Below are 12,073 nucleotides of genomic sequence, written 5' to 3'. Positions count from 1 at the left end.
ATTATCTGGCAAAGGCAGTTGCAAGGTTATTAGTAAGGATTCCTGCCTTTATTTTAAATGAGAGAACCTGGGTACAGAGGTACCAATGACTACACCAAAGTGTTAGTACCCAGATGTGAACTCTAATGCTTATCTTCGTAGTTTCCTTCAAGTTCTTCCCCTCTTTAGACTTCAATATCGCTGTGAATAAGGAGGTAAACTTGACCCCTTACTGGCCCTTCTGTGTCTGGCAGTTAATGAACCTACATTCTTTAGTCCTGACCAAAACAGCCTGCAAAAGGTGAATGAAACCTTCATCTAGTCATCAGATGGCATCTGGTTTTCACACTGATAGGAAAAGGTTACAAAACTCTGGGCTCTTGGACCAAGACTCTATCATTTACAATCTCAACTCCCACCACCACTCACCTTACCTTAAGTGAAAAGGAATTGAACATTATCTGCTCCCTCACCCAGCTATCTGGGTTATCAATAGGACCACAAAAAGCTAGGTAGACCAGTGGCTATGCCCCTACCTCCAAGAATCAACCACTGGAGTAACAGGCTCTGAGTCATGAGACACAAGCCAAAGACCATCAAGGAGTCCTTTCATTCTTTCTTTTTTTGAAACAGAGTCTTGCTCTGTCGCCCAGGCTAGAGTGCAGTGGTGTGATCTCGGTCACTGCAACCTCTGCCTCCTGGGTTCAAGCACTGCAACCTCAGTCTCCCAGGTTCAAGTGATTCTCTTGCCTCAGCCTGCCGAGTAGCTGGGATTACAGGCACCCGCCACCGCGCCTGGCTAATTTTTGTGTTTTTAGTAGATGGGGTTTTACCATCTTGGCCAGGCCGGTCTCAAACTCCTGACCTCAGGTGATCCACCCACCTCAGCTTCCCAAAGAGCTGGGATTACAGGCATGAGCCACCCTGCCTGGCCAAGGGGTCCTTTCTAAGGAGCAGCCTATTGCCTGTAAGTTTCTCAGTCCCTAGCTGCTTAGCATGAAAAATAACCCAGAAATCTGGCAATTCAGCAATGGCCCAAAGCCCAGGGTACTGTTATCATTATATGCTGGCAGTACAAGTCAATACTGCCAAGTTTCCTGTTACTCAGTGAGATGCCGGCAACCCTCAACTCAAACCCCTGGAAGACCCAAGGAGCAGTTACCCAGGACTCATTTTTAACTGTTTTACCTACCACCAGCCAGAAAGAATCTGTCCTCTAATCTACTAGTGACCATGAGACCCAGGCAGAAAGCTCTCCCACCATAGATAGGGAAGACTGGTGCTGCCTAGCTGAGAGGAGAGGGGAAGCAGGAGCCTTGATAGGCTTGAGCCATCTCTTTATTGGAGCAACTAAGGCTACCATTTACTAGAGCAAGACTTGCATATTCATAAGTAGCTGCTGCCACTAGCAATTATTGTAGCTTTAAAGCCCAGAGGGACAAGGGTAGAAAAGGAATGTGTAGAGGGCCTAATTGGGAAATAAATGGTAGGTGTAAACACTAATCCAGAAAATGCCTGCACTAAGGAGCCAGGAATCCAGGGGTAGGTGGTAGTTAGTGCCTTCCTCTGAAGACAGCGATCTTATTTCCACCATTCCCTTCCCCCACCCCACCCAGCTCTTTTCCGAACTAAATTTCTCCAGTTTCCAGAACCCCTCACCACCCCCACTTATTCCACTTCTGTTCAAGTCAGCAGTTTCAAAATGAAAATAGTTTCTATGTGTCTCTAGCTTTGATAGTCATAGATGAACACTGCAAAAAAAAAAAAAATCCAGAACTATATTAGGCAAAGAATGTAAAAATCAGCCAGAGGCCGGGCGCAGTGGCTCACGCCTGTAATCCCAGCAGTTTGGGGGGCGGAAGCCGGCGGATCACGAGGTCAGGAGATCAAGATCATCCTGGCCAACATGGTGAAACCTCGTCTCTACTAAAAATACAAAAATTAGCTGGACGTGGTGGCGCATGCCTGTAATCCCACTCGGGAGGCTGAGGCAAGAGAATCGCTTGAACCAGGGAGTCAGAGGTTGCAGTGAGCCACAATCATGCCACTGCACTCCAGCCTGGCAACAGAGCGAGACTCCATCTCAAAAAAAAAAAAAAAAATTTAGCCAGAATCCCAGAAAAGTTTAACACTTGGGGTACGTTCTTCCAACAACTTTCATATACAGGTACAAACATGAATTCTTATTTTACAATGATTAGATGAAACTATACTGTTTCTCTTTAGCCCTTTTTCAATTAATATGCTCTATACATCTTTCTAAGTCAAATATTTATCTTCAAGACTATTTTTATTTTTAATGGCTATGTTGTGCCATTACATGAATACACCAAAATGTATTTAACCAAGTTCCTGTTCATGACTAGGTAAGTTTTTCCATTATTTACTGTTATAAACACCGTGAAAATGCCCATATCTAAATCTTTTTTTTAATAATGTTAAACATATATTTGGGGGTATATCCCTATAAATGAATACAAACCTTACAGTGTAAGAGATGTGCAAAGATCAGTAAAACACGGTCTCTACCCTTGAGTTTAAATCAAAGGAGATAGACACAAACAGGTAACATTGACCATTATCATGTCCATGGATAAAGACAAACAAAATTTCATGGTGCTTCCTAACTGAAACTGCAGCTGTTGCTAACAGAAAAGGCTCAAAGAATACTATTAGACAATAGCCCAAACTAAAAATCCATTTGCTAGAATTCCAAAGAGTTATTCTAATGCTAAATATTGCCTCATTGGCATTTCAATATGACATTGTTGTTTCTCCTTTAGCAAGCCTTAAAGGAAAGAACCAAGCAGGAGCTGCTCAGAAAACCACCTACCCTAAAGGCAGAGAAGTGAGTAAGGTGCAAGGCAGTATATGACACTGGACCTGGACTTCCATCTTTCCTTCCCCCTACTATTTCCAGTAAACAACAGTGAGCTATAGCCATTTTCTTTCAGAAACAACGTGGATTCTCTCCCTGAGACTCTCATTCCTGCACAGATCTGCTTACACATAGTTGTGCTGTGCTGGTATTCATGCCAACTTAGAAGACACAAATAAGAATGAAAACAAACTTTTTCAGCACCATGATGGGTCAGATACAGATGACATTAACATGGACGACAGACAGATTTTTAAAACCTATTCAACAAAGATGAGTTAATGTGATAACGCAAACAGTCCTGAATCTTATAGTAACATTTCAGTCACAGGCGCATATACAATGGTGGTCCCATAAGATAATAACACCATGTTTTTACTGTACCTTCTCTATGTTAGATATGTTTGGATATACAAATACTTACCGTTGTGTTCCAAATGCCTACAGTATTCAATACAGCAACATGCTGTACAGGTTTGTAGCCTAGGAGGAATAGGCTATACCATATAGCCTAGGTGTGTAGTAAGCTATACCATCTAGGTTTGTATAAGTACACTCCCCTATGATGTTCACACAACAACAAAATCACTTAATGATCCATTACTCAGAACACATCCTGTCTTTAAGCAACACATGACTGTATAGTGAAATGTTAATTATAAAATCTAGGTGTTGGGTACATGGCTTTTCACCATACAATTCTTTCAACTTTTCTGTATGTATGTTTGACAACTTTCACAATAAAATTTTGGGAAAAATCCAGCAAGCAGCTTTAACAATATGGCTGTAAGACTTTTCCTTCTATTTTATTTTATTCCTAGGATGATCCTATCCAACAAGATGAGCCTATTCAATGTTTCCTCCATTTTGTTTTAAATTTAGCTTTCTCAAATATGACTTTGAGCTCTCCGACTTTTTAATGAAGTGAAATGAATCAAAATGTATTCATAGGCAGGTTACCAAGATAGTACATGTAAAGTTGGGCAGGCACAAGGGGAGGGGTTCTAAGCTCTTGGAAGTCTAGGCTCACTACCTGTATATGTCTAAATAAATGAATATTTCAGACACCCCACTTCTTCATTTAAAAATTAGTGTTAGGAACCTCTAAACATTTGCCTCAGCTTACCTTTCTGCCTTATCCCACATTAAGTCCTTATTTCCCATATTCTCATTGCAAAGAACTGTGTAGGAAGGAGGGGAACAAGGGCGAAGGCACCAAAGCATGCTATGTCCATGTGCTTCAAGTTTGAATACAATAAAAGGTATTTCTAGAGTAGAGGTTCAAAGCTTGATGTTGAAGGACAGGGTATAACTGACTGACTGCAGGACCCTGGGGGAGGTCTTATAATTTCCTACTTTAAAACATGTGTTAGCTGGTTTATCTGTAAAAGAGGAAAAAGACTTGTCATAAGCAATGACAAATGAAGTAAATAAATATGAATTTCTGGTCTGGTGAATGGAATGAGGAATGAAACCATCACTGTCGAGTGATGATCCAGAGTAGGCACAGCAATCTTTTTCTACAAAGGCTTTGTGGGCCACAATGTCTCCAATATATTTAATGGCAAAAACAGCAACTACTTTTGCACCACCCTAGTAGCTACTTAACTGTGCCATTGGGATGCAAAAGCGGCCCCAGGTAAAACATCAGTGAATGAACGTGGCTGTGTTCCAATATAGAACTGTATTTGCAAAACAGGTAGCCCATTGGCAATAAAGTTTGCCCACCCTTGGTTTAGAATATGGAGTCTGGTTGGGTGCAGTGGCTCACACCCGTAATCCCAGCATTCTGGGAGGCTGAGGGAGGTAGATCGCTTGAGTCCAGGAGTTCGAGAACAGCCTGGGCACCATAACGAGACCCCGTCTCTACGAAAAATACAAACATTAGCCAGGGGTGGTGGCGCACACCTGTAGTCCTAACTCAGAACGCTGAGGTGGAAGGAGCACCTGAGCCTAGGAGTTCGAGGCTGCAGTGACCCGTGATCGCGCCATTGCACTCCAGCCTGAGCAACAGAGTGAGAACCTGTCTCTTGGAAGGAAGGAAGGAAGGAAGGAAGGAAGGAAGGAAGGAAGGAAGGAAGGAAGGAAGGAAAGAAAGAAAGAAAGAAAGAGCAAAGTCCTATCTAAGAATACTATTTGGACTATTTGGATGATTACCTGGGCCCTGAGGATGAGGCCCCAATCTAACAGTTATCACTCAAGTCCCACCAAGAAAGCAAGTGTCAGCAATAGCAACAGTTGCAACATCTGTAAATATCAAGGACTGAAATCCAAACACAAAAATGGCATTGTCTCATGAGAAACTCTTAGGAAGACATATACAGAAATATCAAGTTTCTGACCACATGCTTTTTGAAGAAACAGTTGACAGTCCAGAGCCTGTGGAGCTCACTTTAGCAGGCACACAATAAATGTTTGCTGATGAGTCATTCATTTATTCATCTAATAAACATTTACTGAGGCCTACTAATGTGCCAGGCTGGGCTCTGGAGATGAAGACACCTTCCTTGCCCTCAAGGAGCTCACAGTCTAACTAATAACAGGAAGAGAGACAGGCATATATACACAGACAATTACAATACAATCTGATAAGTGCTGTAACACTTATCAGGTTGTATTATAATGGCCGATGTAAAATTTCTTCCCAGGGGGTGCTGCTCCAGGTTGCTGCTGGCTGTAACATCAAGACAGGGGAGGAACAAATTATAGAAATCAAAGGTTAAATGCTTTTCGGTTATTTCAAATATTCAGGCTTTCCCTAACCCTTGGCCATAGATGGAATTGGGAACTAGACACTGGCATGATGTAAAATGGGACTTCCGTGCACAGACTTCCAATAAAGGAACTTCTCAACCCCCTCTTCTAAAATATGAGGTTTTTTTTTCCCTTTTTGCTTATATACTCCTCTTAACCTCCCCACCCTACTACTCACATGAGCCTGGTTTAATATCTACAGCTAGCAAAATGCTGAAAAATGGGAGCTTACAACTAACTGGATTAACCCAGTGTAACTGGATAGCAAAAAGCAATAAGTAACAGCTCATTTGGCACTTCTAAATCCAATAATCCTCATCCTTCACTGAAAAAAAAAGTTAGAATGCTATTAAATACAAAATAGATAATATACAGATCAGAGTAGGAATGTTAGAATAGTTTATTTAATAAACATAATTAAACAGATTCTCTAAACTAAAAATAACATTCAGTTTCAGGAAACCAGAATTAGACCCTTCCAAGACCTTTGAGAATATCTAATTCACCTATGTATTATAAACAAGAAAAATGAAACAGAGAGGTAACACACTCTGCCCACTCCCTTTTCAAAATCGTGTGAGTGATAATAACAGACTCCTTGAGGTAAGATTACCACTGTAATAGTTATTACCACTGTAACAGTTTTACACAAAGATAGGATGGCATTTTTCTGTGTCTCATACCTTTCTTAATAATACCTAGGTTTTTAATGGCTTTTTTGTCTCTGACCAGCAAATAGGGCTGAAAACATCAGCAAGTTGTTGACAGTTATACTGAGATCACTATTTTCGGACCCAATGTCTCTATGAGGCTATTATTTAATAAGCTTAACATATTATTTTCCCCTAAAGTTATTACACTGCTCTTGCCTGTACACTGTTCCTTTCTGCCAATTAGCCCACTCCTGGTGCCTTCTCACATGCTAGTGCGTTCCTTAATGCATTTCACATCCCCAAAGCATTTAACAGTATGCATAAATGTGGACATTTCACTACCTGCCTATATCCTCCCTCAGGCCACTCAGAAATATTTAAAATAAGACCAGTCCCTGAATGGATGCGGGAGAAGAGACCACTGTTTTGTTTCTTGTCTAAATTAGTTTCTCATTAGGGACAAAATGTTGCCCTGTCTTCTCCCCATGCCCAGAGCCAGGAAGCACCACTGTTGCACAGTACTCAAAAGTGCTTTCCTTTTAGATAAAAAGCAATGGATTTCTTTTAAAGGTCAGATGAGGCCAGGCAAGGTGGCTCATGCCTGTAATCCCAGCACTTTGGGAGGCCGAGGCAGAAGGATCGCTTGAGCCCAGGAGTTCAAGACCAGCCTGGGCAAGACCTACACTCTAAAAATAAAAACAAAAATATGATAAGAGGTCAGACAAATGTTATCTCAAAATGGCTACCAAGAACCAGACATGTATCCACACAGCAGTTATATCTGGAACTGCAAACATTTCTTCAGACTCAATGGCAACAAATATTACTGGGAGCATATCTGCAACAAATGACATTTGCAACTTACAAATAACATTCAGGCACAAATTGAATAATTCACAAAAGGAAATAAGAGCTAGTAATTAAGATCTAAAAGTCCAGCCTCACCAAATAATGAAAGAACTGTATCACAAAACAAAGACATCAGCCAGGTATGGTGGCTCACCCCTGTAATCCCAGCATTTTGGGAAGCCGGGATGGGAGAATCAATTGAGCCCAGGAGTTCAAGACAAGCCTGAGCAACATGGCAAAATCCCATCTCTACAAAAAAATTTAAAAATTAGCTGGACATAGTGGCACACACCTGTAGTCCCGCTACTCAGGAGGCTGAGGTAAGAGGATCTCTGGAGCCCTGGAAGTTGAGGCTTCAGTGAGCCATGATCACGCCACTGTACTCCAGCCTGAGCAATAAGGGGAGAGCCTGTCTCAAAAAAAACAAAACAAAACAAAAAAACGAAGAGATACCATTCATTCATTTACATATGGAGTCAGCAAAAAAAAAAGCAAAAACATTTTTTATAAGTACCTAAACGACTGGGTACAAAAACTGACATTAATTTTTTGAAAAGTAACTATGCCAATTCTTTATAATGTTCAAATCTTTTGACAAATAACTAATTCTAGAAGTCTCTTCGGTAACAACCCAAAATAGATGAATAATAAAAACCAAATGAAAAGATATTCATTACATAATTTAAAATACTGAAAATCTGTAAAATACTTCCATACAACAGAACATCATGAAACACTGACAATTACAAAGAATGTTTAACATAGACATACACATGTTATAATGTTAAAAACAAAATACAATATAAAATAGTACACATATATTATCAACTGCATAGAAAAATGCAGAGAATGAAGTGAATAAATGTATTAACAATAGTTGTCTCTGGGTAGTGAAATTATGGATGTTTTTTCTCCCATGCTTGATAGTTATCTTCAAGCAAAGTTACGAAATTTACCAAATTTCTAGACTGAGGGAGCTATTCAAATTTAAACAATAGAAGAAAAATCACAAAATAGAAGACAAATTTGCCAAATAATTTCAAATCTCTACTAACCAAAAATTTAAAGACAAAAATTAAGAGGCAAACAATAACATGGAGTAGGTATTTATAACATTACAAAAGTCTGAGTAATCTTTATTTACAGAACACACTCAAACATAATAATAAACACTAAACTAAAACTTCAATGCATAAATCAACATAAGATATGAACTATCATTACATGAAAGAAAACTGCTGAGATATATATGGAGGAAGAAAATCCAAACTAATAAGCAAATGAAAAATTAATACTGGTTTTTATCCATTAAAAATTAAAAAACAACAACATTCAGCGCTTGTATGAGTAAAAATTGATACAACCTTTTTGGGAAGAAATTTGGCAATAGACACTGAGAGTTTAAAATGTTCATACCCTTTGATGTACTAACTCCACTTCCACAAATGTATCCTAAGCAAATAATAAAAATGAAACAAATGTATTTTCAGTCTTTTATTACAAGAAAAAAGACAATAACCTTTCCATCACTATTGTATATTTGGATCAACACGGCGAAATATTACTAATGGGTTAAAAAAAAACATGCACTGCAGCAAATGACTGGTTAGACGTTTCAAAGCGTTAGAGCAGACAGAAAATCAGGCAAAACAAGAAGGGTGTGTCCAGCCTGCCGCAGTCGGCCATTTTAGACCCTCTGCAGAACAAAAAGCACAGAAGACAAGGGTAGTTAAGGATAGCCACCCCACTAGGCACCAAATCAACAATTCTTTACCTTTTGTCTCCTAGGTATGTAACCCTGTAGTCTGCACAGTCAGAAACAGAAAACAGGTCTTCTTTCTCAAATGGCTTTGGTTAGTTACAAACACATTTTGAAAGCATAAAAGAAGGTTCCTTTAAATTCGCCTCCTCTTTTTAGGGAATAAAGCATAATGCTTAAGAGCACAGGCTTCTGGAGCCATCCCACCTGGATAAAAACCCTGTCTCAGCCATTCAACTGGCTGTAAAGCCTTGAACAAATTAGTCTCGTGTCCCTCAAATTTCTCATTTGTAAAAACTTAATAACAGTACTGCTGTTTCGTAAGATGGTCGAGAGTACCAAATGAGTTACGGCCTATGTAAAAGCACGCAGACCAGAACCTCAAACGTAGTAAGTACTATTGACATTTAATCATTATTACAGATAGAGAAATAGGCCCAGTGGCCGGGCGTGGTGGCTCACGCTTGTAATCCCAGCACTTTGGGAGGCTGAGGCGGGCGGATCACTTGAGGCCGGGAGTTCGAGACCAGCATGACCAACATGGCAAAACCCCGTCTCTACTAAAAATACAAAAATTAGCCGGGCGTGATGGCGTACACCTGTAACCTCAGCTAATACTTGGGAGGCTGAGGCATCAGAATCGCTTGAACCCGGGAGGCGGAGGTTATAGTGAGCTGAGATCGCGCCACCGCATTCCAGCCTGGGCGACGGGGCAAGACTCTGTCTAAAAGTAAATAAATAAGTGAGCGAGAGAGAGAAATAGGTCCAGAGAAGGAAAAGGATCATCATGAAATCATAGCTAGGATTATTGGAAAAAGATGTTTTTTTCACTTTTTAATCCTGTACCCTTTCTAACTATGTATCTGTATCTAAGTGCTAACTTACTAGTTTTAGCGATTCACAGCAAGTCTTCAGAGAGTCATGACAGTACATCTGCCTTTAAAATAGAAACTCTAATCTTCCCCCTTGACAAAACCGTGCTGAAAGTTCTACAGAAGAAAAAATAAAGGAAAGGGTGAAAGCCCAGGTCACCTTCATACCACCACTGCCATTAACTACTTTTCTATCTTTCTCCACGACAGTATGAGTCCCAGGCAGCCATAGGTCCCAATTCCAGGTTTACAGCAAAGAGTAACAAACATTTGGAAACACATCCAAACCCTCACGCCTATGTTCTCAGGGGAGAAAATCAAGGGCTTTCGGCCAACATTAACATTAGATTCTCACACTACAACCACAGTGTTTTGCTACTCTGATGGGATGACTGTATTCAGAGCCAAGTACAGAGACCCAAGATCGGAAAGCCAGAGAGAGCCCTCCGAATGCGTACTGCCCAAATGTGGCCTGTCTCCAAGTGCTCCCTTTTTACGCATTTCCTACGCACCGCCAGCTGCCGCAACCTTTTGCAGAGTCATCATCGCCTCCTCATTTTTGAACCCACTTACCGATAGGCCAGTGAGAGGCTAAGATTCTGGCTTAATTTCTAGTGGATCTGGCCACAGCATAGGAGAACTCCAACTCAGGTTGACTGATCCCTTCACTCAGCTAAAAAGGTAGTTCTCTGCAGGGCCTGCTAGCCCAAGATGGCCAAGCAAAGACAGCTTACCTCCCCCCTCGCCATTTTGCAACCTTAGTTACCCGAACGCTGAGCGCCTCCCCTCCCCGGCACTCCGTCTGAAATACGCATGCGCGCCGCTTCCTCCTTACCGTTCTCCCCAACCTTCAAGATGTTGTCTCAAATACGCTTGAGCTCCATCTCTACCTCCCAACTTCTGGTACCAACTCCTAGCAACTTTGCGTTCGTAAATATGCCTGCGAGTCCTTCCCTTCCTGACCTTCCAAGCCTCCAACCCCTACTCCATTCAAGTCTTGCGCATGCGTGCCTCCCTCTCCCCGCCACCCACTGGAGCCCCTCCCCTTAACTCAAGTCTTCTCAAATACTGTTAGCTTGAGCGCCGCCCCTCGGCGCCGCGCCTCCTCATCCAGCCTCTCAAATACCCTGCGCACCTCGCTAGTCCTCTCCCTTCTTGCTCCTATTTGTATACAGTATGCATGCCTGATGCTATGTGGACGTGTTTCTCGCCACTGTTCTTCCCTAATGCGGGTAGAAGCGATCAACTAGGGAAGTTGAATTGGGGAAAGAAGGCGTTGCAGGTGATCAGAGTGAATCCCAGATCTAGATGGAATGGGTCTAAACTCCAAGGGAGGGGGCTAGCGTACCCCGGGATTCACATAAGACCAGTCAACCTGAACAAAGGCAAGGGAAACTCTCATAAACCATCGGCTGAACATAATCCTAAGGCCTCGCCCTTTAAATACATCTGCTACAAATGACGAACCACAAATGTTTTAAACAGGGAACATTATGGAAAACACCGATGCTCAGGTGCCTTGACTCTAGTTAGAGGTAAGGAGTCCGCATTCCTTTCACAATGGGAAGCAAATGCTCAACATCCTTTTGGAAAACTGGGGCCTGTAACGGATTCCATTTTTTCCTCCCGTGAACTGAAAGAATGAACAAATTAAGGATCTTCCTGGCCCAAGTTCCCTCCGCCGCCCTCCATGTTCTGTTCTTCCCCTACATCGTTCCTTTACCTCCTGGTTGAATTCAGTGTCGTAGCAGGAATTCTTAGAGCCGGCCGTCCCAAGATGGGGTGGAGAGAGCGGCATGAAAGAGAGAGAGAGAGACGCCTGAATGGCAGCAGCAGGCCTTAGCGGCAATGGACAGCAGGCACATGACCAACTGTGCCTTGAGCCGCAACGCTGAAGCCAGAAAAGCACAACCGCTCCAGAATCGCCGCAGTGTGCTTCCAGCGCATGCGCTGCTCACGCCCCTTAACCCCCCGCCAGCTCTCCCGCCTCTAGGAGTCTAACCCTTAGCGGTCCACCGACCGCCTTCACTCACTTCCCAGGACGCTATCCCACTCTGCTTCTTTCACTTTTCCCCTCCCCTCGGTCACACTGGCCTCCACCATCACATCCCTCCCTCAGCCCATCCTTCTTTCGTCAATCCCTCTCCCATTATTCTTAGCCAACCATCTACCTTTATTTCCTCTGTTATCGTTAGTGGTCTACCCTACAATTCTTTACCTTCCCTGCCAGTCTGCAGCCCTCTTGGGCCTCTTACTCCTCTCCTCCTATGCCTGATATTGAAAATTGTAAAAATTACCGCCAAAAAAAAATTTATATAACAATTGTAGC

General features: G+C 42.1%; 1 long non-coding RNA gene across 2 annotated transcripts in view; it reads right to left on the bottom strand.

Annotated features, from left to right (window-relative positions):
- Window positions 1–10,775, bottom strand: part of LOC103232200 (uncharacterized) — a 42,802-nt gene extending 32,027 nt beyond the window's left edge. For both annotated transcript variants that reach the window (XR_012091948.1, XR_012091949.1), the window contains exon 1: window positions 10,580–10,775. This is a non-coding gene — a long non-coding RNA (uncharacterized lncRNA). The remainder of the gene's footprint in view (window positions 1–10,579) is intronic.
- Window positions 10,776–12,073: the final 1,298 nt, after the last annotated feature.

The sequence above is a fragment of the Chlorocebus sabaeus genome, chromosome X (genome assembly GCF_047675955.1).
Source record: "Chlorocebus sabaeus isolate Y175 chromosome X, mChlSab1.0.hap1, whole genome shotgun sequence".
Lineage (NCBI taxonomy): Eukaryota > Metazoa > Chordata > Mammalia > Primates > Cercopithecidae > Chlorocebus > Chlorocebus sabaeus.
This window is presented reverse-complemented; position numbering and strand designations above follow the sequence as displayed.